The sequence below is a fragment of the Balaenoptera borealis genome, assembly GCF_965194805.1.
Source record: "Balaenoptera borealis genome assembly, chromosome: 11".
Lineage (NCBI taxonomy): Eukaryota > Metazoa > Chordata > Mammalia > Artiodactyla > Balaenopteridae > Balaenoptera > Balaenoptera borealis.
In genome coordinates, this window is record NC_138868.1 from 62,426,960 (window position 1) to 62,451,672 (window position 24,713).

The 24,713-nt window shown below is 38.9% G+C and overlaps 1 protein-coding gene and 1 long non-coding RNA gene across 19 annotated transcripts in view; one reads left to right on the forward strand and one right to left on the reverse strand.

The window, feature by feature from the left end:
- LOC309606382 overlaps positions 1-6,697 on the forward strand; it is a 136,588-nt gene extending 129,891 nt beyond the window's left edge. Inside the window, exon 3 of the long non-coding RNA XR_014231786.1 lies at positions 214-6,697. This is a non-coding gene — a long non-coding RNA (uncharacterized lncRNA). The remainder of the gene's footprint in view (positions 1-213) is intronic.
- The window catches only part of DLG2 (discs large MAGUK scaffold protein 2), a 2,068,078-nt gene that overhangs the window by 453,550 nt on the left and 1,589,815 nt on the right, over positions 1-24,713 (reverse strand). The gene's annotated exons all lie outside the window — the stretch shown is intronic.

Below are 24,713 nucleotides of genomic sequence, written 5' to 3' on the forward strand. Positions count from 1 at the left end.
TGTCCCTAAGGAGATATTTAACTCCTTTAACTACCTCTTTGAATATAAACTGATATTTAAGTAAAACTACCAGGCCCCAAATTGTGTCTTCAATAAAAATGCTCACATTTAAAATGTTGATTGCCTTTTTGAACTTCTATTTCTTTGAGTCTCTACTCTTCAAATCAGTCTTTAAAATTTACTTGAATATTAAAATACTATTTGTCATTATAGAGAACAAAAGGAGTAACCTGTTTCTCCAGGCCATTCAGCATGAAGGAGAGGCTGAATTATTCATTAAATTATTCATTTATTGGACTTCCCTGGTGGCGCAGTGGTTAAGAATCCACCTGCCAATGCAGGGGACACAGGTTCAAGCCCCTGGTCTGGGAAGATCCCACATGCCGCAGAGCAACTAAGCCTGTGAGCCAAAACTACTGAGCCCGCGTGCCACAACTACTGAAGCCCACGCGCCTAGAGCCCATGCTCTGCAACAAGAAAAGCCACCGCAATGAGAAGCCCACGCACCACAACGAAGAGTAGCCCCCGCTCACCGCAACTAGAGAAAGCCCGCGAGCAACAACGAAGACCCAATGCAGCGAAAAATAAATAAATAAATTTATAAAAAAATAATTATTCATTTATTGATTTCTTCTACAAGTTTTGACTCCGTGCCTAACATGTGCCAAGTATACTCTAGGACCTAGAGCAAAAGCATTGAATAAAGTGAAAAAAAAAATCCCCTCCCTCATTCAGCTTACACTCTCATGGTAGGAGTGGGTAGGGAGTAAAAACCAAAATTGTACTGAAAACAGCTACTACTTATTTAGAATTTACTATGTCCAAGGCACTTTGCTAACTGCTTTGCATGTATTATCTCATTTCTTCCTCTTGAAGGCTGTGTTATCTCCATTTTGCAGATGAAGACACTGAAGCTCAGAGAGGTAAAATTCTTTGTCTCCAGACACAAAAACAAGTAAGAGATAGGATTCTCCTCCAGTCTCTCAAAGTTCAAAGTCTGTGCCTTTGTATTTTTGGATACAAATACTGCCTTATACAAAGGGCCTTGCAAACTATCAGTAGTTGAATAATGACTGCCTTCAGAATTTGCAGATGAAAGTACTCTTTAGATATTATAAGAAATCATGGAGATCTGTGCTTAAATTTGAGAATTTTTGATTGAATCATAATCACAAATTGTAAATTATACATAAATATATATTTATAAATATATTTGTATGTATTGATACATATATATATACACATATACATCTATATATGGATATATATGTATAGATATATACTGTATGTATAAATATAAAATGTATCTCTTACATTCAGGTTAATATAAATACTTCCTCAAGAAAGCTAAAAATGAGTGATTTCCTCAGGCTACAGAGTTTCAGTTAATATTTTGTGTCTAAGATGGTAAGTTGTGATTTTGTTTTATACACACTCATAAGATAAAAAGGTCATAATAATTTGTGTTATTTGTTATATGCCTACAGATGATGGAGGATTTTCCTTTAAAAACCTTTCAGGAGCTTGTGCTAATATTGATCAAATGAATTGAAGAACACTTGTTTCTTCTTTTCTCTTTTCATTTTTTTAAATCACCACTTTCTATAAGATATTATTTAAAAAAAATAAATCTTGTAGGCAGGAGTATTTTTCCCAAAAATCAACTTCAATTTTCTCTGACCTGATTTTCTCCAATTACTTCTACATTCTTGTAACATGACTTATCCACTTCTATCTTGGTTGAATAAATCTTGTCTTTCCCTGATGCTAACACCTTTTAAATATTTATAGATGAATGACGAGTTCCTATCAATTTTGCTATTTCATCAAGCTGTACTTATGTACTTCTTTTCATACCCCTGTGTAAGTCAGAAGAAATATGAACATAGTATAATATGGATAATATGGTCTAAATTTTTATTTTAACAACCTTACCAAGTCTAATAAATATAAAAGAGAACATTTCTGTTCTGATAGGTGAGGATTAAAAAGCACAGCTTCCATTGCCAATTGTCGGATGATTGAATTTCTATACTGAGTGGAGTATTTTTTATATACAATAAATGAGGGTATTTTCAGGTTGAATCATTTGATAAAGTAGTGCCAAAAGTAACAGTCTTAGAATACTTGGCTGACTCTTATTGCCAACTTAGGGCCAGGGAAAATTGTCAGCAAGGGCATATTCATCATGCCTTAGACTTTCTCAATAACTTTGTACTCCTGGCTGGAGTCGCCAGTCTCAGTTCCTAAAAAGGATTTTTCTGGTGCTGAGTAGTGTACTTTGAGCTTGTCCCCAACCACTGTCCTACCCTCTTGGCCTCCAAGGCTGGAAAACTCAGTTGTGCTGGATTACTCTCTCCCCTTCATTTCCCTAGTTGTAAAGTGATATTGGTTCTACTTCTAGAATATTTTCACATTGGTCTCTATCTCACAGTACCCCTGCTATCACCACAGTGTAGCAAAGGACAATGTCAGAAGACCTGGATTAAATTCAGGCCGCATCACCATATAACTGGGTGCCTTGGTAAGTCCATTTAACTAAGCCTTAATTTCCTCATTCATAAAATGGGAATAATAGTACTTCACAGGATTTTTGTGATATCAGAGATGATGTATATAGAATATTTTATGTAAGGTATAGTAGGTACTCAATTAATTTCTAAATACTACTATTATTTCATGATTATTAAGTAACTTCTTACTCCTCAAGGTCTTTTTTTCTCCAATTCATTCCTTAGGCTTCTATCAAGGTAATCTTGCAAAACACTAATTCAATGATATGATTCCAAAGTCTTACATGACCCACTTTTTTTAGCCCCCTCTGCCTCTGCATACATACTCCATGATATATTCATTCTGGGTTACTCAGCCTTTCTCAATCATGTCATGTTATGTTATTTCACTAGGCATTTACATATGGTTCTCCTCATCCTAGAATGCCTTCCTCCCATCTCCTATTTCTTGTCATAGGTATAATCTTCATTCGGCAGTACCCACCATGAATTACCAGCCTTCACTGGAAAATAAAAGTTTGGAGGGTTCATTTCATAATAAGCTTGAAATAAATCAAGAATGTCATGCGGATATAAAAACTAGTCTTGGGCTACATTGATAATGGCAGCATCAAGAGCAGGGAAGGGAACAGTCACTCTATTTTTTTACTCTACTAATCAGGCCACACTAGGAGTACCATTTTGAATTTGGAAACCACATTTAAAAAAGACAGAGACAAAGTGAAGTGCTCGATCCAAAAGGACCAGGATGATGACTGGTTTTAAATCATGCAGCAGGAGGGGCTATGGAAGGCACTGGCAACATTTAACTTGGAGCAGAGAAGGCTCTAAACAAATTATAAACATGTGCAGTCCCCTCATAGGGAATGGGCAGCGTACTTCCACTGTGTGGCCTCAATGGGTAGCACCGAAACCAGCAGGTAAAGTTATAGAGTCAAACAGGAACTCATCCCAAAGAAGCCCTTTTTAATCATCAGGAGTTTGGAAGGCAGATTGGACTGTGTGAAGAGATTGAGTTTCTGGCCCCCGATGATAATAAAGCAGGGTCTGGGGGACTAGAAGAGACATTGAAGAAGGTCTTACAGCTCCAAATAGGTAGTTTCATGAGATGAGCTATGATCTTAGCTGCTATGACTCAAGAGCCTCATCTTGCATGAGACTTTTTCTTGCCTTGTCAGTCACGGTGATTCACGTACATTTCTTATGTTTCTTTGCACTTGTGACCATTATCATAGCACTTTCCACATAAATTGCATCTCTGCTTCACCCACTATAATGCAAGCTATTTCTGGATGGGAAACGTGTCACCTGCTTCTTGTTCCTCATAGTGCCAACCATGGCTCCTTTCACACAGAAGATGCTCAATAAGGGGGACTGATTTAATTTTATGCCCATGGGCAACTCATTCATCCTTTTAATGAGTTTCCTTAGCAGTAAACAAGAGTTTCAAATTTGATGATCTAGCCGTAAACAAGAGTTTTAAATTTGATGATCTCTATAGTAAACTTTCTAATAATTAAAAAATATGATTACCTTCTAATAATTAAAAGATATGAAAACCAGTCTAAAAATTGACTTTTGAAATGAGTTGGAAAGAGCCCATGGGATCCTTTTTATATGGAGAATATTTGGAGGTGGAGATGCATACAGCTTCACCTGATGTTAAATACTCTGTTGTTCCTCACTCCCTCTCTGGGTAAGAATTTCATAGAAGAAAGTTCTTATGGTTTTATCAATAGTATTCATTGATTCTCAGTCTCAGAGAATGTTTCTGGTGGAAGTAAAGTCCATTTTATGCATATATTGACTGTTTCATTGAAATAGATTGGAAACCCGTGCAATTAGGCTGAAGAGGTTCCATTACTAGCGCCGCTCCTTATTGGAAAGTGCAGGCTTAGGCAAACTGGCAACATAGCATCTAGCCTTCTTATAATACTTCCTAAGTCATCTATGTTGTTACTTCAGAGTGTTGTCGCTTTACATTTGCAACCAATCCACATCTTAAAAGAAATGTTCCTTGATAATGGCCAAAAATTAGAAGCAAACTAAATCTCCTGTATTAAGAGAACAGCTAAGCACATTACTATGGATTGTATTATTGATATATTATGCAATCATTAAAAATTAGTGTTACATCCATGATGTGGCAGTTTGGAAAAAAAATGCTTATGATGTAAAAAACGAAGTACGGGATATAAAATTTTATGAATACTTATGAGTTCAGCAGCTGCCAGAATGATTTTATAAAAAATCAGATCTGATCATAAAATTCTTGGGAGACAATTCTCTGAGTCCCCTGCATTTCTACACATCTTGCAAACAGAAATACTGATTTCCTTTGTTCTGGACTGTCTTTTCAGGGATATTTGTATAGTGAACAGCCTTGGAAGATACAGTGTCTCTCTCGGGAGCAATGAGTAAGTTTGTTTACTGTCCAGCATAATAATGTTCATCTCTGAGGCACAGCCCAGGCAGGCTTACGCTCACTGTAAAAGAGTCAGTTTCCCCTGGCTTGGGACTTCTCTCCTGTAATGGAACCCACCGTGTGTGTAGGCATCACATGGCCTCCCTTGTTTTGCTCTGTGGAAACTGAGACGCAGGGAACCAGTGAAAATGCTGATACTCTGGCTACAACTATTAGTATGAGGCTATGAAGTTTCTTATCCAGGAATCTCAGATCCTCTGCCAGTATCCATGACAGCACAGCAGGATAACTTGCTAGCTTGCAGGTAAGAAACAAAATCTCAGATCCTTCACAGTTCTCAACATTCGCTCCCTTGCTTAAACCTGCCTCACCTGCTCTCAGTGATGTCTCATGTGCATTTAGGGTGAAATTGCTAAGAACAACATCAGCAACAATAACGGCTAATGTGGAATGAGTACTACACGTTGTGCTAAGCGTGTTACTTGCCATATAATCCTCACAACCACCCTAAGGGGTAAATATAATTGGTATCACCACCTAAGAGGTAAGGAAGCTGAGGCAGAGGCTCAGTTTTTCACAAGAACCCCGGGTCACCACACAGCCTAATCCGTCTGTGAAGCAATTTCCCTCATTCTGGATCTCATTCTTACCCATCCTTTGGGTCTCCGCTTAACCAGAACTTCCTTAGAAAAGCCTTCCCTTGGTCTACCCTTTAGTCTTATCTCCTCATGGAATTCTGCTCTCTTTTCCTTTGTAGCACTTCCTACAGTTTATTGATTAATTGGGGGACCCCGTAATTGCTTATATATATTGCTTATATACCCTCTGTCTTCCACGCTACACAGACCCCTGGGCGTAGGGATGAGTTTACCTTGTCTTCCAAAGTTTTGAGCATGACAAGTGCTCAACGTATATGCTGAATGAATAAGTGGATCAGTGATTTGTAAATGATAAGGGACTGCAGATAACCTCAAATTCTACTTGTATGGCACAAATTTTATTATTTCCATAATAATCTGCAATATAGCTATTTTGCCATTAATGTGAAAACAGTAAATTTATATTATTCATATAAATAAAACCCAAAGGCCTTGTCCTCGTGAGAAACTTCAGAGGCATTTTCAGAGTCTATGGACTGCAGGTAGAATTGCAGAAAACAGAAAGTGTGGAATGGGGAATAAAGAATGTAGTAGACAAGCAGACATGTTGATCATGGATGTTCCTGGTCACATACATTTTATGGACCACTTATTCAGAACTACATCATTTGAAATATTTTATCCTAATTGATTGTTAAGCATTTCTACTCACTAAATGTCCGAAATGCCCTCTTGAGCTTTCATTATTATCTTTTGAGGTGTTGTTGCTTTTTACATTTTAATGGTCTAATTCATCTTTGCCAGAAGCCATTTGTACATTATCAACATTGTTATGCATCTGTATGATAGATGGGGTGGGCCCAATAAATTCCGATATGCAAATTTCCCTCTTCATGAAGCAATTTTAATAAAATTATATTGTTTTGCACTTTGAGAGCACACAAAATAGGAATTGGAAATAGTTTCAGGAATAGCTGTATTTTGTTAGAAGTCAGTTAAAGTTTCCAGGTTGCTAATGGGAAGGCTGCCATATAAGATGACAATATTTGATAAAGACGTCTCATGTGCACAATTTGGGAGAGAGAGGAGTAGAGGAAAAATACAGTAGAACTGCTTACAGTATTGTAGAGGGGGTGAGTTTGTAAAAAAAAAGTGGAACATTCATTTATTCATTCATTCAAAAATACTATTGGCATTTACTTTTGGAGAGGGTAGTGTGGTGTGGGTAGAACACAGATGATAACAACAATGGCGGCCAATGGTATTAGATGCTTACTGTGTAGGCAAAACGAACCCTTTACATGTAGCCACTTAATCCTCCAGATAGTTTTAGAGGTGTTTGGAGTTTTAGATGTCGCTTTCCCCATTTTGCCCACGAAACTCATGGAGGTTAAGTCCAACATCATTGGGTCAATGAGCAGAGATGCTGTAACAAACAAACCCAAACCAACTAAACCAAACTCAAACTAGCCACCTCCACACCCACAAAAAAAAAGTCCCCGTTCAATCTGACTGCGAAATTTAACCACACAATAGGGGCTTATCACTCCTACCAGGGGGTTTTAGAGTCCAGTAGAGACATAAGAAGAGCAAATAACTGCATATATGAGGTAGAAAATTAAAAGTGAGATAGCAGAGGTACAGAAAAAAAGCTATGAAATTGCCAGGAAGGAAGAGCTTGTTCCCCTCAAGGTCTGCAGAGGAAGAACCAGAAAAAGCTACATAGAGGAGATGGCATTTAAAGATCTTGGACTGGGATTTTAGATGCAGAGATTGTGAGAGAACATTTAGTGTGGGAGAAACAAGGCATGAAAGATAGTGGGAGGATTATTCTAGAAGAGAAGTAGAAAATATAGTCATTCACCAAACACCTACTACATCCTAGACACTTTGGAATAAAATATGAATAAAACATAACATACTGAGGGATAAAGGGAAGCAAGCATATTATAGTTTAGTGTGATAACAGAAGTATATACAAGATGCAAAAGTAATGGGGGATAGAATAGAGAATGTGTGATCATGGGGTCTCTCTTTGGTTCACACTGAATTAATTAAGATGATAGCTGCCCTGAAGTGGATAAGAATTACTTCTAAATACTCAGATACCCTCTCTAAGCTTCAGTATTCTTGTTTTTTAATTCTCAAAATGAAAAAAAAATAAATAAAAGCACTTATTTCATAGGATGCTTGTGAGAATCAAATGAGCAAACACATAAAACATATTTAGTATAGTGCTGGCCCATTACAAGTGCTTGATAATGATCAGTTTTTAATATTATCTTCATTGCCCGCAACTACTGATAAAAGGAAGAAAGTCATGCTCCAGAGCAGTGATAAGAAGATCACAAGCAAGTTTTGAATTCCTTCCTGACTTTTAAGGTCCTCCATATATACATAGTTCCAGCCTGTGGCTTCAGACTTGTCTGCTACTGCCGTTCACATACCCTAATCTCTAAGCCCACCTCCACAACTGCTGCTAGCATCTCCACTCTTATGTTCCCAAGGCACCTGGACTTGCCTGCATGATGGCAACTGTCATATTAGATTATAATGATCTCTTTATAAGCAAGTTTACTGATACTTAAAGCATGGCTCAAGTAGCAGCAACACCAGCATCTTCCTGGAGCTTGTTGGAAATGGTGATTCTTATGCCTGTTAAAGTTTGAGAAACATTAAAGCTTGAGAAGTTTGGTCTAGAGTATGAATTCTCTGAGGTCAGGAAACATGTTTTCATCTATATATCTGAAATTCTATTAACATCTGGCAGAGTAGCATTTCCTAAATTATCATTTAGTGAATGTATGAATAAGTGAATGAGTTCAAACATGCTTTCTTATCTCCACTCCTTTTATTCAAGTCATTTCACCTCTTTGATTTTTTCCATCAGCCTTGGACACCACACTTTTGTCTTCCTACTGAGTTAACCCTCCCACGCGAACTTCTCCGATCTCCTAACCACTTGTGAGCTCTCTCTCTCCTCAGAACCTCCCATAGCACTGTCCCTTGATTATACGTCTGTCCCTTCTCTCTCTCTCTCTCCACACATGCTCATATGAACACACACACCGCTTCATACTCATTCTTAGAATTTGTCCTGGAGGTCAAAGATAGTGTCCTTCTTCAAGGTTCCATAATCATCTAACTGAGCCATTCCTAGCACACTAAATACAGATTTGCTCAACAAACATTCGTTGGATTGAAGATTACCGCACATGACTGACCGTTGGGAGTTGGCCATTAGCCGGAGGAAGGGACCCAATATGCAGCTTCTCAGCCTTTGCAGACTTTGCTTTCTTGCCTCACCTGAGTTATCAACATAAAAGAACTAAAGGAAATATAGGGGTTTATGTCATACAATATTCAAGAGATTCCAGAGTAGAGTACTAGAATGACAATTGGAGCAAAAATAAGATCTTTCTTCCAGTAGGACATCTATTACTGCGTTGTTACACAACCTTAGGCAAGCCATTTTCCCTTTTCTGGGACTATGTTCCCATTTATACAGTGAGGAGTACTGAAACCCAATTTCTGGGACTCCTTTCAGTGCTAAGCCTCTATGATTCTGTTCAGCTGCAAGGTGCTCAAGAACAGTAATTAATCAGAGGAATGAGGATAATAAGTCCTGGCAGGCAGCTGAGTACCATCCCAAGCCAGACTGTAGTACTGAGATTGACGTGAGCAATTACCCAAGGCCTTGCTTACATTCATTATGGTGAAGAGGAAGAAAGCACAGTCCTTTTGGGGAAAGCTACGAGATCACATTATGGGGAAGTAAAAAGTGAGAAGAGAATTTCCCTAAATTGTTTGCTGTAAAACAAAGAAAAATTTAACCAGCTTTTCAAATTTACTAATGTCAATTTCAAATTTAAGATGAACAGAAAGAAGGAAATAAATATTTCAGCAAGGAGAGACTTAGGCTGGGACAGCTCAGAAATTACAAGGATCGGTTAATCGTTATGTTTCATCAAAAGATTCCTAGTTAAGGGAAAAGGACTTTGATCCCTGGGGGTAATATTGCCCAAGCTTTTTAATATATCACAGGTTTATCTTTTAGTCTAACCTTCCTCTGAAACATTTGATACAGGTCGATACCATGAAAATCTGGGAAGACTCTTCCTCTGTTCGAGGGAAGCAACCTCAACGTCTCCATGTACTGTTTGTGCCCTAGAAAGTGATCCACTGGAGATTCTAATTAAATTTGCTATCTGAAGATGAGGGAGATGTGACTAATTATGCTAGGCTCTAAAAACAGGACAAAGAACTTTATCTGAGTCCTTTGTTAGTCATTAAATTAAATGAACAGTTTAGTAATAAACGCAACAGAGTAAGTCAACTGAGTGAAGTGGAACGCAGGCTACATTGAGAAGTTGGACTGAAAAGGTGTTGAACCTGCAGAATTGCAGCTGTTGAGCATTGCAATGGACGTTTGAGAACTTAATGTGCATTGCAAAAGGGCACACACGCTATGCTGTCACACAAGAAGAGGAGTCTGGTTCTAAGGCAGAAGAATTTTAGAGTTGTCAAAGTGACACACCACCACCTCAAAGATGACAACTTTGGAACTAAGAAAATGGTTAATGGTTAGCCAGTGTTTTCACTTAGGTTTAACCTTCCTACTACTGAAGGGGTTAAAGTCCTATGAGATATTAACATGAAGTCAACAGGTCCTGGAAACATCATGGGGAACTTGTTTTCTTTGTTGTTTCAATTTGTGCTACCAAAAAATCGTTCAGGAGAAAAGTACAATGATTTTAACTTAAAGCAAAATCTGGTTTTCATACAGATACTTAGAGAATACACTTCAGTTGCTGTTGATCTGCTGGCTGGCTATCATTGCAGCAATGATTACTGACAAAACATTGAATATTTGAGTCCCTACTATGTGTTTACCACTATTCTAGGGTTTGGGAAATATTAAAATATTAATATCAAGGGCCTCTATATTCAAGAAGTATACAATATAGTTAGTGAGACAAGACTACAGAATGAATGATTTGTGAATAACACAAGACAATCTTTAATCAAGTGATGGTAATTTGACCTACAGTGGGGAAAACATGATATAACTTCAGAGAAGGCATATAGGTGGGAGTTTTCAGGGAAGGATTCATGGAAGTGGTAAATATCTGAGCTAGATTTTGGTATAACAGTAGAATCTGGAAAATCAGAGAAGAATGGAGAAGGCCCAGTTTAGGATGGGCAAAGGTACAGAAAAAAGGAGCAGGGGAATGAAAGTGACACCAGAGAAACCTGCCTGAATTGAGAGTTGATTAATGATAATTCAAAACAAATATGCAGGCTTAGTGTTAAAAAAAAAGAATTCTCTTATAATTCTATATTGCTTTTACCATGGTTATTTTTTCTCCAGGTTACAGCTTCCTATTAGCAGAATTAAGAGGCTAAACCTATAATTTTCTACCCTCAGCACCTTGTCTTAGATTGAATGTTTTTGTGAACTAAGGTTTTTCTCTTTCATTTTTTTTTTAATGTGTGGGATTTTTCCTTTGTATTTCAGACCAGCTCCTCTGTATACACAGTGTTAATGGGTGACATTTAAGAATGCTGGTTTTACAGCACAATTATCCACTCCATGTGTTACTGCTGGCCTCTGTTGCCACTGTAATTCTCAAGTCTACTTTCCAACATGTGAGCCTCATAATGTTTAATAATATAGAGCTATTAAATCATTTTACTTTTCTATCTATTATCACCGTAGTTTCATAAAATAAAATATATTTGACACCGAAGTTAGAAGGAGATCATAATCTCAGGAAGGATTCTTCCTAAGGAAGGACAGAGGGCAGTCTAACATTGATGTATGTATATGTATCTTGCAAAGTCCTTCTTTTCCTTCATTTTGCCCCAGACCAGTAGAAGTTAGGCCGTGAACCATCACCAGTCTATGAACTTGAATTTGGGAAAACACTGACTTAACGCACACCCAGAAGTGCTGGAATTATGTAGAATAGAATGTTTTATAGTATGTCTGTGGCTTTGTCAGTGGTTGGGGTATAGCTTAACAACGCAATTTAAATAGTGGAAAGAATAAGATAGGGAGGGCTATGGTTATATTCAAGAAAGACCTCTCTATTTCATTTCAAATTAAGTGTAATCACTGACCCCATTATTTAATATCCTGCAGACTTCTGACCATCACTATGTGTGTGTGTGTGTGTGTGTACATTCCGTAACTTATCTCCCATTTTAATCATGCTAATAAATTCCTTCTTGATATCCTCTCAGCATATGCCCTCTATTACAGCACCTATTCTATGGGATTCTAATTGTTTTCCTTCTGCTGTGGTCTCTTCTATTAGAATGAGTCCCTTTGGGAAAGGGCTACATCTAATTTGTCTTTGTATTTCCAATGCAGAGCACAGTGTCTGTCACAGGCTCACTAAGTATACAGGTCACTACATATTTATTGGAATAAATAAATTTATAATAATTTAAATAATTCTTACTGTCTTTTTAAAAAATCATTAATATTTGCCAGGTACATTGCTGGGCACCAGGGATAGAGGAGATGATTAAAACACAGTTCCCAAGCTCAAGAGGTTCAGTGTAGTTGATGAGATAGATAAGGCAATCAAATAACAATAATAATACAGTAGGCTAAGTTCTATAACTTTAGAAGGATGGACGAGGGCCCCCCTCCCAGGCTGAAAGCATCAGGGAGGGGTTTCTAGTGGTACCCCAGAAGTCGCACTACCTGGGCTTACTAGCAGTAACCTAGGTGAAGAGATTTGTGAGTGGGAGCTGGCACTGAGATGGACAAGTAGATTCTATGTCTACTTGTTTAGAGAGGAGGCATTTAAGAATGGGAGACGCAGGAGCAAAAACTTGTGTTTTTCCCTGGGAACTACAAGGAGAACTGCTTTGAATGAAAGGCAGGTGACGGCGGGAGGGCAGAGGATTAGTCAGGGCAGAGACAAAATCAGATGTGTATTTTAGAAGGCTCTATGTGTGCTATAATCTGAAGAATGAATTGAAGGTACGTAGAGCTTTTGGTGGAGAGCAGTTGGTAAGTGTTTCAGATGGGCAATGATTCTAGCCGAATCTAGGGTGGATATAATGTGGAAAGACTGCAGAGGAATTATTCCAGAGATGTTAAAGACATATGGATTGGTAGGACACTTAGATATCAACTTAAGGTGAATCAGTAGAAGGAATCCAGGAAAACGTCTTAGTGTCATAACCATAGAAGTACTAAGCTTACTGTGTGGCAGGCATTTTTCACATATAAATTCAATCCTCATAAAGACTCTGTGAGATGGATACTTTTATTATTTCCACATTATGGATAAGGAAATGAAGGCACAGAGAAATCACACAGGTACTAAGAAGTGGAGCCAGAATTTGAACCCAAGCACATGCTCCCAAATACTAAACCATACTATTACTGGTCATTAAGACAGTGGCTATAACTGGAGACAACAGTCTGAAAGGTAAGATGATGAATGTGCTTTCTGATGTGTCTTAGGGCATTTGAGGAAACATGTCCAGTAGGAATCTACATGTATGAGTCTGGAGTCAAGGAAAGATCTGGTTGCAGATATAGAGATGGGAGACATAAGCACATAGCTGGGAACCAGATCCGTGGACATGGATGCCTTCTACTAGGGAGGGTGTGCAGAGGAGAAAGAGAAGGCATCACTGAGTGAAATGGACAAAAGGGATGAGGAGAAGAGGAGATGTCTAAGGAGATGGGGAAGAGAAAGTCGAAGTTGCAAGGAGAATCATGAGCCTAGAAGTGGGATTATGGAAGTTAAAAAAAAAAAAAGAGGTTTCAGGAAGGCGCAAGCAACAGAGGCAAGTGCACAGAAAGATAAAATTTGATAAGGACTAAGAAGTTTCCACTGAATTTAGAAGCAAAGACTCTTGGTGACCTTGGTGAAAACAATTTCAGTGGAGAGCTCGGGGTGGCTCTGAAGAGTGAACAGGGTAAAAGGAAGGGAGAGAGTGTAGACAATTTTTCTAGTTGGGAAGGAGAGTTTTAAGGATTATTTTTATATAATGGGATGGCGATTGTTGTATAATAAAAGCAAATGGAACTGGATTTAAAGCTCAGCTCTGCCAGCTATTAGTTTTATCAGTAAAGTAAGGATAAATATATCTACTTTATAGATGTATTGTGAGGAGTAGTGATTATGTTTGTAGAACACCTAACAAAAAGTTGGTACTTAGTGAATGAGAGCTATAGTCTTATTAAAAATACAAAAATCTGAAGACCTCTAAATACTCTGAATAATTAACTATTTGAATAATCTGTCAGAGAGTAGAAAAATCATATAGGCTTTTAAATCAGTTTTTAAAATTATTTTTATCTGAATATTTTATGTCGTAAGGACATAATCTTAGCTTTGTTGCTATATGAATTATTTAACTTTCAAATGGAAAATTTTAACAGCATTATTGAGTTATAATTCATATACCATAAATTCACTCATTTAAAGTGCATCATTCAGTGGCTTTTAGTATATTAACAGAGTTGTGCAATCATCATTAAAATCTAATTTTAAAAGATTTTCATAACCCCCCCGAAGGAGTCCCATACCCGTCATCAGTCACTCTCAATTCCCATCACCTCCCTATCTAGCCCTAGGCATTCACTAATTTACTTTCTGACTCTATAGATTTGCCTATTGTGGACACTTCATATAAATGGAATCATATAATATGTGGTCCTTGGTGACTGGCTTTTTTCACTCAGCATGTTTTTCAAGGTTCTTACATGCTGTAGCATGTATTAGTTCTTCATTCCTTTTCCTGGCTGAGTAATATTACATAGTATAGATCTACCACATGCTATTTATCCATTCATCAGTTGATGGATACTTGGATAATTTCCACCTTTTGGCTATTATGAATAATGCTACTATGAACATTTGTATACATCTTGTATGGAGATATGTTTTCATTTCTCTTGGGTTTAGGTCTACCAGAGGAATTGCTGAGTCTAAATGGGGGATTCTTAAATTTAGTTTTTACCAACAAAACTTAAACATACTTATTATAAACAATTAAAATAATTAAAAATTGTATAAAGTAAAAGATAATTTCTTTCCCTCGTCACATCATACTCATCTGAGGTAAACACTGCTATCCTGAAGTAACATTTCTGTTTCCTTCCAGGCTTGGTCTATGATATGTAACCTTTCTTAGCATGAAACATTCTAAAAGATTGTGTTTAGTTTAAATTACTAACTGGCATGGGAGAAAAAGCACTGGCACCTGACATCTCTGACCCAAGTCCTATATCTGCCACAGTCCTATGACTGTGTGATCTTGGTTAAGTTTCTTAATTTTGCTGCACTTATTAATTTTTTAAAAAAGTGTTGGGATGTAATCTTCTCTAACCCTTTCTGATCAAGCATTCTCTGATTAAATGATACTTACTTAGGGCCCTCAGGATATACTATTAGCTTTAGGCTTATTTGCAACACGTATTTCTTTCTGTTCCTTTTCCTTTAGAGTTGGAACTATAAAGAACTTTTTCTTTGTAGAATGAACATTGGAGAAAGGGAATGGCAATTACCCTCACCTTGCCAAGCACTGACATTTACTTAGCATGCTGAGCAAACTTGCAGAGTGACTGGTGCTGCAAATAAAGTCCTTTTGCATGTCTTAATCTGTTCCTTTTCAATCTTCTAAGTTTGTTGAATTGATTTTTGTTTTATTACCCTTCACAGTGTCAATCAGAGTTGCTGAGAGGTTTGCTTGCTCTGGACCTTGATCCCACCTTTGAAAGCCTAGCAGCGCACATTACAATGACCTAAGCCTTTAAGACATGTTGGAGGAATCCACGTATGACATGACTTCTCCAGAGCATCTGGCATTGACACATGTAGAATACAAATAAAACAGACTTTAACAGAAAGTAGACATCACCTATTACAATGCCCGGTAGATAGGATGAAGAAAATCTGTTTCTGTGGCCTAACTCAGAAATCTCAGGGAAAACAGTATGTATCACCTTCTCCCAAGATAATAAGGGTGAACTATGGCCCAGAGAGCAGGATTCCTCTCAAATACCTACTCTTCCATGCATTGCCTTCAGCCAGGAGAAGAGCTTCCACTAAATGTAAAACCACCCTTTGGGCTGTGAGTCACTGTTTCAGGTCGACACCTACCATTGGTCATTCCATTGAGTGTCACTATGTGCTCAGGTGTCACATGGACAACATATAGCATTGTTCCTATCCATAAAGAGATGACAGAGAGTTACCCTGTTTTCATTTATACAGAATTATTACTAGTGGAAAATTTGCAAATAGACTTGGTTTGTTCTTGAGGTTCACTATTCCCCTGGGTATTATGGGATGGAAGTGCATGAACTGAAGATTGTTTGCCAGCTCCCTCAGTAGCTGACTTTGGACCTAAAAAGAAAAAAGGAAGGGTCTAAATATTGTGACAACAACTTAAGATGGCAGACGGGGGGTTAGAAAGAGCCTGAATCTTGAGTGAATTCAGCAAGTGTGAATTTCCACTTGCTGACCTAAGGAAACAGAGGGGGGTCTCATGACATTCCGTGAGAGAGGTCTCACGGAATTGAGGGGTACAGCAAGAACATGGGATACATTAGGAGACCTTTTAGAGAGAAGGGAGAGAAAAAACCAACACTACATGCCCAGATGAGGATTCAGGAAAGGCAACTTGCATTGTGGAGCTGTGATTTATAGGAAGTCTTTGACCAAAGATTACTAGGAACTCTTGACCAGTTGGATGCCAGTGGCTGCCTGAAGCATCATTGGACAAGACATCCACCCACCCCAACCTGATTTCCCACTGTCACTATCCCCATCCCTCCTGTTGTAATTTCTTTTACCTTCAGGGTTTTAAAAAGTAGATCATCTTCTGAGAAAGGGTTGATGCTCTGGAAAATGAATATTAAAGTTGCTCAACAAAGAAAAGTCTGTCTGTCTTTTTTGTTTCTCTGCTGGGAAAGAGTCTGGATTAGAGGCTGTTTTTATGGGTCACAAGGATCCCAGAGGAAAAGGCTCCAACATGAAAATCAGGACAAGGAAAATGGCTGGGACAGAAACAGAGCTGCTATGGAAGATAGCAAGAAAAACAGGGAAGACAGACAACAGTCTCTGCCTGAGGGCTAAAGCCCAGGTGACAAGAGGTCCCACGTGGTACCTGTCAAGGGGCAGAAGCGTGGATCTCAGTGTCGTAACACAAGACTCCCAGTTGTGGAGCACCGGTACAGGGTAGAAATGAAAGGCTTCTCATCTTGCCCCTGCCAGACACTGCCCAGCTCCTGGAAGTCTGGCCTCGGTGTGGAGCGCCAGTGCAGACAACAGTGGAAAAGTAGATGTACATCTGAAATGACATCATTCTAAGGGGTTGGGACAGTGACAAAGGTGAGAAGACTAAGCGATTTGTTATAAGTGAGGGGCATCCTATGGGGAAACAATGGGAAAGGTTGTCTTGTAAGAGTGTGGAAATGGTTGTTCAGGACAACGCATGAGTCACCAAGGGCCCTGCAAAGAAGGAAGGGAGAGGCTCAGAATTCCAGCAATTATACTGGTGGACAACTGGTCAGAGACTTGTTTTTACTCACAGCCCCTTTCCTCATGCCCAGTGTAGCCTAAGACCCCCCCTACAAGGAACATAGATTCCAGTGCTAGCAAGACAGTAAGAATTTATCCAGTAGCTTATCGTGAGAGTGGGGAGAGCTGGAAGGAAATCTGGTCTGTCACTTGACCTTCAGATTTCACATGAAAAAACTCTGAAGGCCTAGAAACTGATGAACACAAACCTATAAATATAGTATCTAGGAGAAATCATAATGGATCCAGAATAAATAAGGCTGAAAGCTAAGTAAAATTCACATATATTTGAAAAATACAATCTGTAATAATTTTTTTTTACATTACCAATGGCTGTCAATTATATCCACAAAATAAACCCTCTGGCCCAGTGGTCCCTAAACCTCCTGAGACTAGTGTTTGACCATGCCTGGCCTGTGTATCCCCAGAAGTACTAACCGTATAATAGGCATTTAATACGTATTTGTGGGCTGAGTGGCAGTTTCCTCATGTGGAGCATATCAAGTTTGACTAAATTGTTTCTAGGGTGTCCTCCATCTCTGAACTTGTATTAGCCTCTAGTTATTTTTAAACCTATAGGGTTGACAGAGTGATATCCTTGTAATGATGCCAGAGGCATACGAAAGGAAACAGAACATTAGAATAAATTTGAGAGAGACGGAAATAACAAAGGGAACTACGATTCCCATCCCTGTCCTCAGTCTGGGCCAATCCATTCTGTTAGGCAGGTTGTTCACAAGAACGCTTGACCAAGCGAATGAGCTAGGGCTGAAACCCGATCTGAACTCCTTTTACATGTCACATTGGGGCCCTGGCACATTTTGTCCTTCATCCAGAAGGGGAACATTTCGGGACTTCCCTGGGGGTGCAGTGGTTAAGTCCGCCTACCAGTGCAGGGGACACGGGTTTGATCTCTGGTCCGGGAAGATCCCACATGCTGTGGAGCAACTAAGCCCGTGCGCCACAACTACTGAAGCCCCTGCGCCTACAGCCCCGTGCTCCACAACAAGAGAAGCCACAGCAATGAGAAGCCCGCGCACCGCAACGAAGAGTAGCCCCCGTTCGCCGCAACTAGAGAAAGCCCACGCACAGCAACGAAGACCCAACGCAGAAGGGGAGCATTTCTTTTTTTTTTTTTTTAAGTAGTTAATTAATTAATTTATTTTTAGCTGTGTTGGGTCTTCGTTGCTGTGCGAGGGCTTTCTCTAGTTGCGGCAAGCAGGGGCCACTCTTCATCGCGGTGCGCGGGCCTCTCACTGTCGCGGCCTCTCTTGTTGCGGAGCACAGGCTCCAGACGCGCAGGCTCAGTAGTTGTGGCTCACGGGCCTAGTTGCTCCGCGGCATGTGGGATCTTCCCAGACCAGGGCTCGAACCCGTGTCCCCGGCATTAGCAGGCAGATTCTCAACCACTGTGCCACCAGGGAAGCCTCCGAGCATTTCTTAAATTTAGACAAAAGCTCTAGCTGGGTTAGCTAAGCCCAGTATACCCTCCCCCCACTTAAAGCAAACCACATAATTCCTCTTTACTTTCTAATGTACTCACTTTCTCTGGATTATAGTGATCTTAGGTTTTAGTATTCAGTGTGGAACACACATCCCTGCTGACTTTAAAAACCCTGTTCGAGGGATCCTTTAAACTTCATATGAGCTTAAGGTCTACAGAACTGAATTAAAGAGTGGAAATGGAAGGCTTACTTTCTCTGCTTTGAGGGGTAAGTTTTGATCCTTTAATGAAAACAAAATTCTACATTCTGAAATACTTAGATCTCCGTATAAATGTAAGCAGTCTTGCACAGCCCTTCCTCCTATACTGCCAACCCTAGCATTCATCTCCCTTTACAATTCACTGGACTCACCATCAGGCTAGGAATGAAAACAGCCTCTCGTAATTGTCCTTTAATAAAAATTCATTCCCACCTCAGCCTGAGGTATCTACTTAGGGGGTCATAATATGTCATTTTACACATACACATACACATATACACACACACACACATATAAATAGCTAACATTAACAGGGAAGTTCATATTTATCAGGCACTGCTCTTCACACTTTACGTATCACTTCATTAAATCCTTACAGCAACCCGTGAAATGGATATCACGATTATTGCTATTGTACAGATTGAGGATACAGAAGCTCAGAGTAGTTGTCAATTGCTCAAGTTTACATAATTAGGGAATTGTGGAGGCAAGATTCAAACCCTAACACTTTGATTCTAGAGTCTAGATTCTTAACCGTATAGTCATTATCTATCCATCCACCTATCTATTAAAATTTGACTATTGTTAAATGATGTATCCTTTTTTTTCTCAGAATTTAATGCTTGAGGAGTATTATGTGTGATGAGAATAACGTTCAATAAATATTTATTGAGCACATGTGAAAAGAACGGATTCTGGTGCCAGCCTGCTAGATTCAAATCCTATCCTAATCCTAAGTGACCTTAGGTCACTTAACCTCTCCAGACCTCAGTTTCTTCACTTGCAAAATGGGGATAATGGAAACAACACATGCCTTCTTGGATTGCTGTGTGGATTAATGAGCTAATTTGTATAAAGTGCAGCCTGGCAGGTAATAAGATTATATAAATGGTAGTGATTGTTTTCTTCTTCTCCTTCTTCTCCTCCTCCTCCTCCCTCCGCTTCATCACCATCATCACCACTATTACTATTAGGACTGCATGCCAGAAATCATTTTTGGCACAGGGAATACAACAGGAAATAAAACAACAAAACCCTCGCTCTAATGAAATTAATAGTCTAAGTATGTCCTGATACATTGTTTCAACAATCTCACCCCACTTTTTCCATTTGTTAGTTAAATACGTACCATAATTTTCTATAAAACTGGAATAATCATACCTACCCCAGAGATTGTCATGAGGATAAAATTAGTTAGTACATATAAAAGTTTGGGAAAGTGCCTGGCATATAAAAGCACTCAGTACACTTAGCAGTTTTAATTTGTATCTATGCTGTGGGTGTTATGGTTTAACGTTACTGTCTTGATTCTTTCTGAGTTCCTATAACTTGTTGCTATAGTGATTTTGCATAGCATTTTCTCACAGCTACTTTGCCTCCATAAAGAAATGCTTTTGAAATTATGCTTATTCTTCAGTTTCTTATTGCTGCCCAATAATACAATGATTTACAAAAGTAGATACAAAGATTGCTCCCAAAACAAAAAGAATATACTAAAACTGAGGGAAAATATTCATAACATCTCAGGTAGATAAGTAATCTGGCTTTTTAAAAACAGCAAGTCGAGTCAATTTAGATTGTTACATCACAGAGAGTTATTTGAATGTCTCAGAACAGGAATTTTGGAATAAGATCAATCCGGGTGCTTTCTCAGCTCTCCTGAGACTCCCTCTCTGGACCTACTAGGGTTGTTGTGAAGAGTAATTGAGAGTTTTAGGAAGAGGGTAAGTACCCTGGTCTTCCTTCCTCCTTTACACTATACGATATAATTTGAAATGTGCTTTTAAAAAAATTCTTGAAATCTTAATGAAAGAACATCTCCTCCCTAATATAAGAAAAAAAGTGAAGGGAAACAGTAAATGGCATGTTTTTAAAAAAGGATCTACATAGAAAATGCATTACTTTTAAAGCAAGGGGTGTTTCTTTCGGTGTGAATCCTTGCATATATCACACTGCACAGAGAAGAGGCTGTAAAACTGAATGCGGCAAGAGCCGCCTCTGTGACATTGTGGGAGTCATTAATCTCTCCTTAGTTTGCTTAATTCCAATTGGGTTTAGTGATCACCTACTTCAAAAAGGCAGCGAAGGCCTTTGAAGAAGAAGCTGCTGCATAAACTCCGGAAGGAGTCGGGCTTTAGGAGCCATGCCCGGAGGGTTTCCTCTCCTGGTTTTAATTAAAAATGAAATTAAGAACTCTTTCAGATTATCTCAGCCTTTTAAGGGCATAAGAAGGTCAATGATTTGTTAAGCATCTTCTTCTTTTAATGGTGCATTTCCCAGATTACATCGTGTGAACGAGGTTTGAATTGCTTTCAGGATCCACAGATTTGTGGCACTGTGGACATTAGACGCGGGGGCCTGAGTGAGAAGCCGTGGTGAGTGCGAGAGGATTAAGGCTCCCTGAGAGCAGGAGCCTGGCCGTGGGAAAGCCCTCGCTGGAGTCCTGGCTCTTCCGTTTGCTACATCAAAACTCACCCTCCACAGAGTTGTTGGGATTGTTAGAAACAAGAAGGTACATACGGAAAGTGTCTGGCTACTAATCCGTGCTCTAGCTGTCATTTTGTCTACGTTCCTGAAAAGGTACGTGCGGGTTAGAAATACTGCTATGTGAGTAGATTAAGAAAAGAAAATTATACATGCGTGAAGTCGCATGTGGCTTTAGAAATATGCCACCTTTTACGGGGAGACTATAAATGCAATAATAAAAGGGAAAATATGTGACTTTACCTGTGGTGACGAGGATGCTGCCACTAAGAATGATAGAAGAAATTAGCATCCACAGCTTTCTTTTGGCCCCTGGGGATATACCTGTGTTGGTAAATATTCTTCACCTGATTCGTGATAACACCAAAAATAAATATGCATGAGCTCAAGCCTTTAAAACAGAATAAGCATATGAAAACAATTAATAAAGACTAATGTAGGTAGTGCCTAGACGAAAATTCACTTGCTCCATTTCCCTGGATCCTCACACCAGTCCTAAGAGGAGAATAGCACAGCTATGATTAATTTCCCCCTTTTCTGGTGAGTGAATGCCCAAAAGAAGGCCTCAAACCTAGAGAGTCTGGACACAATCCCCGGCTCCTCTACAACATCAGGTTGCCTTCATTTCAAACAAGAGACCTCCTCATATACTTTGCCTCCCTTTCCTTCCTTGAGTTTCCCTCTACAGTTTTATGTTTAAATATATTTATTGCAGACAAGAGTGCCCCCTGTCTCCAAGGGGAGACGATGCAATCACCATCTCATGAATACTCCAAGCCAGAAAAGTCTTCCCCTTGAATCAGTCAATCACTAAGTACCACCCAATCTATTTGATCATTAATTCTGTATCTATTTATATCTCTCCATCTCCATAGCTTCAGTTTAGGTCTTCATGATTTCAACCCTACTTGATACGCTAACTAGTCTCCCTGTCTTCAAACTCTTCTCACACAGCAGACAGAGTGATCTTTCTAAAAACACAAATTGAATTTGCTCAGCATTAAATCTCCTCAACAGCTCCTTGCTGCTTACAGGATGAAATTCAAAATCTTCAGCTTGGCAAGTAACAGCCTCTACGAGCTGCAGCTGCCTGCACCTCCAACCTTATCACCCACCCGATAACCCTTAGCCACACAGAACTACTGGTTGTTCCAGAGTGCCCTGTGCTTTTACACATCATGAGGCTTAACTCTGTGCTATTCCTTTTACTTGGAACACACTTCTTCCCTCATCTGACTGACGAGCTCAGTGTCTTTGAGAAAACTTTAAGAAAAGCAGAGGCTGAGTCAGATGATCCCTCCTCTGTTTACCTTTAGAGACTCACATGTACTTTTATGATAGCATTATTATGTCTAGGAGTTATATTTGATTTTGGGTTTATAGACTTTGAGACAGTTAAAACATTAATAGGTACATTTTCTAATATTTTATAAGAAGAGAACGCTTGCCAAAGATAGGCCACCATAACTTTGCCATACGGCTCAAATCTTGTAAGAGAAAGATCTTGCTCTGTGTTCCCAAACTAGGAATGGCTTGAGGCTGCCAACTTTGATTTCTACACAAGGAGTGAATTATGCACCTGGATTCTGAGCCCTGTAGAAAATTGTTAGAAACTAGTCTAGCAGATGGACCTATGAAAAGATAAGGTTAAGTTTCCCAGGAAGAATGGTTCTTCTAAATGACTAGGAATGAATACGATAAGGTGTGAGTGGGGAAGATTCCTGTGTATATGTGTATGTTCACACCTTCGCAGAAGGAACAGTCTGAGAGCATGTTTGCTCCCATCGGTACCTCTTATAATAGTCTGCTTTTAGTTACCTAGAGACTAAGTACACTGGAGAAACCAGGGGCCTTTAGCAGATGTACGTCACAATGCACAGTCATGAATTCTTCATTTACATGTTGAACTGCTTAAGGGGAAGGACCATGTCTTATTCACCCAGCATCCAGGTTAATCTCTGGTGACCTAGTAGAAGTCCCATGAATACATCTCTTCAAGGAGTAAAGATGTTTTATGATCACCTAATACTTCAGAGTCCATTTCCTATCCCAAATCTGCCCACATATTTTAATTAGCCTTCATCTGGTTTATCTCAGCCTCTGTTTATCAACGACAAAACAATAATTAGGACCAATTATGTAAAAGGACGAATGAAAATATGCCGTATGTCGAGAAAGCAGGCAAGAATATGATTTTCCTTGCCCCAGGAATATTAAAAGCTGAATAACTTACCATTTTCCCAAAGTAGAAAAACCAATTACAACATCAAAAACTACATCTTTTTTTTTTTTTTTTTAAAAGAAAAAGATATACTGGATAAGCAGGAGCCTCACAGCAATCCCATTTGTTTTTCATAGAGTCCAAATTTTAGTTTTATTCCAGGCTCTGCCCATTTCTTGCTTTTGCAAGATCTGAAAAGTCAATTACTCTAAACATAATCTGCAGCCTTAGGAGCTGACACTTTGCCAAGTAATTTAAAGTGCTTTGCTAAGGAAAACTTATAACTTCTCTGTTTTCTTTTAGATGATGTTATAGAAGTAAATTGTGTATACAATTAATTCATCCCTGGATATTTGCTATCAGTTCAAAGAGCTGAGAACTTGGGTATTCAAAAGGCAGAGAATACAGACGACTGACTCCTTGCTTTTGCTGACTTACCTCCATTTTTCTGAATGCTGATTAGAGATTAACTGGTACACAGGGAAGCGTGGATCACGGGCTAACTTTCACAGAACTAGCTTACATCATCATCTGAGACTGTGATTACTATATCAATATGGGCATACTTCTGAAATAGACTGTGGGAATTTCTCAAAGGCCCTGAAAAATATATATTAACACATATTGCAACTTAAAGATTAGGCATTTCTTCAACATTTTTGGTTGGCCTCTTCAATTTACATATTTGTAAAAAGTTGTCCTTAGTATAATATTTTGCACTTTGTCAGTGCTTGATAAATCTTGGTCGAATGAATTGATATTTTCTTGTAATATTCTTTGTAGGGCAAAAGATCCCTAAATACTTTTATTTTACCATGAGTAAGAAGTAAGACATGGACCCATGAAGACAATGGATTGGGTTCCTCATCATTAACAGAGTTGGATAAGGGCTTGTCTATCTAACTCTCAGTTCTCACCTACCTCTGATATTCTCTAAGCTATTCAAGGTCACAGTGGAAAAAGCAAGTGATGGTGTCATAAATGGAACTAGAATCTTTGAACTTGTCCCCTGAATTACTGGCTGTATTTCAAGAAACATCTGCTGAGAGAGGTATTTCCCATTGGAGAGGAAGTAAATAATCTCTGAAAGGAATTGCCCAGTCTTCATGCAGAACTGAGAGCTACCTAATCAATCTGTAATGTAGACACTGACCGTCAAGAAAATTGAAGGTGAAAGTGAAATACACAAAATTAGTTCTAGTCTATTGT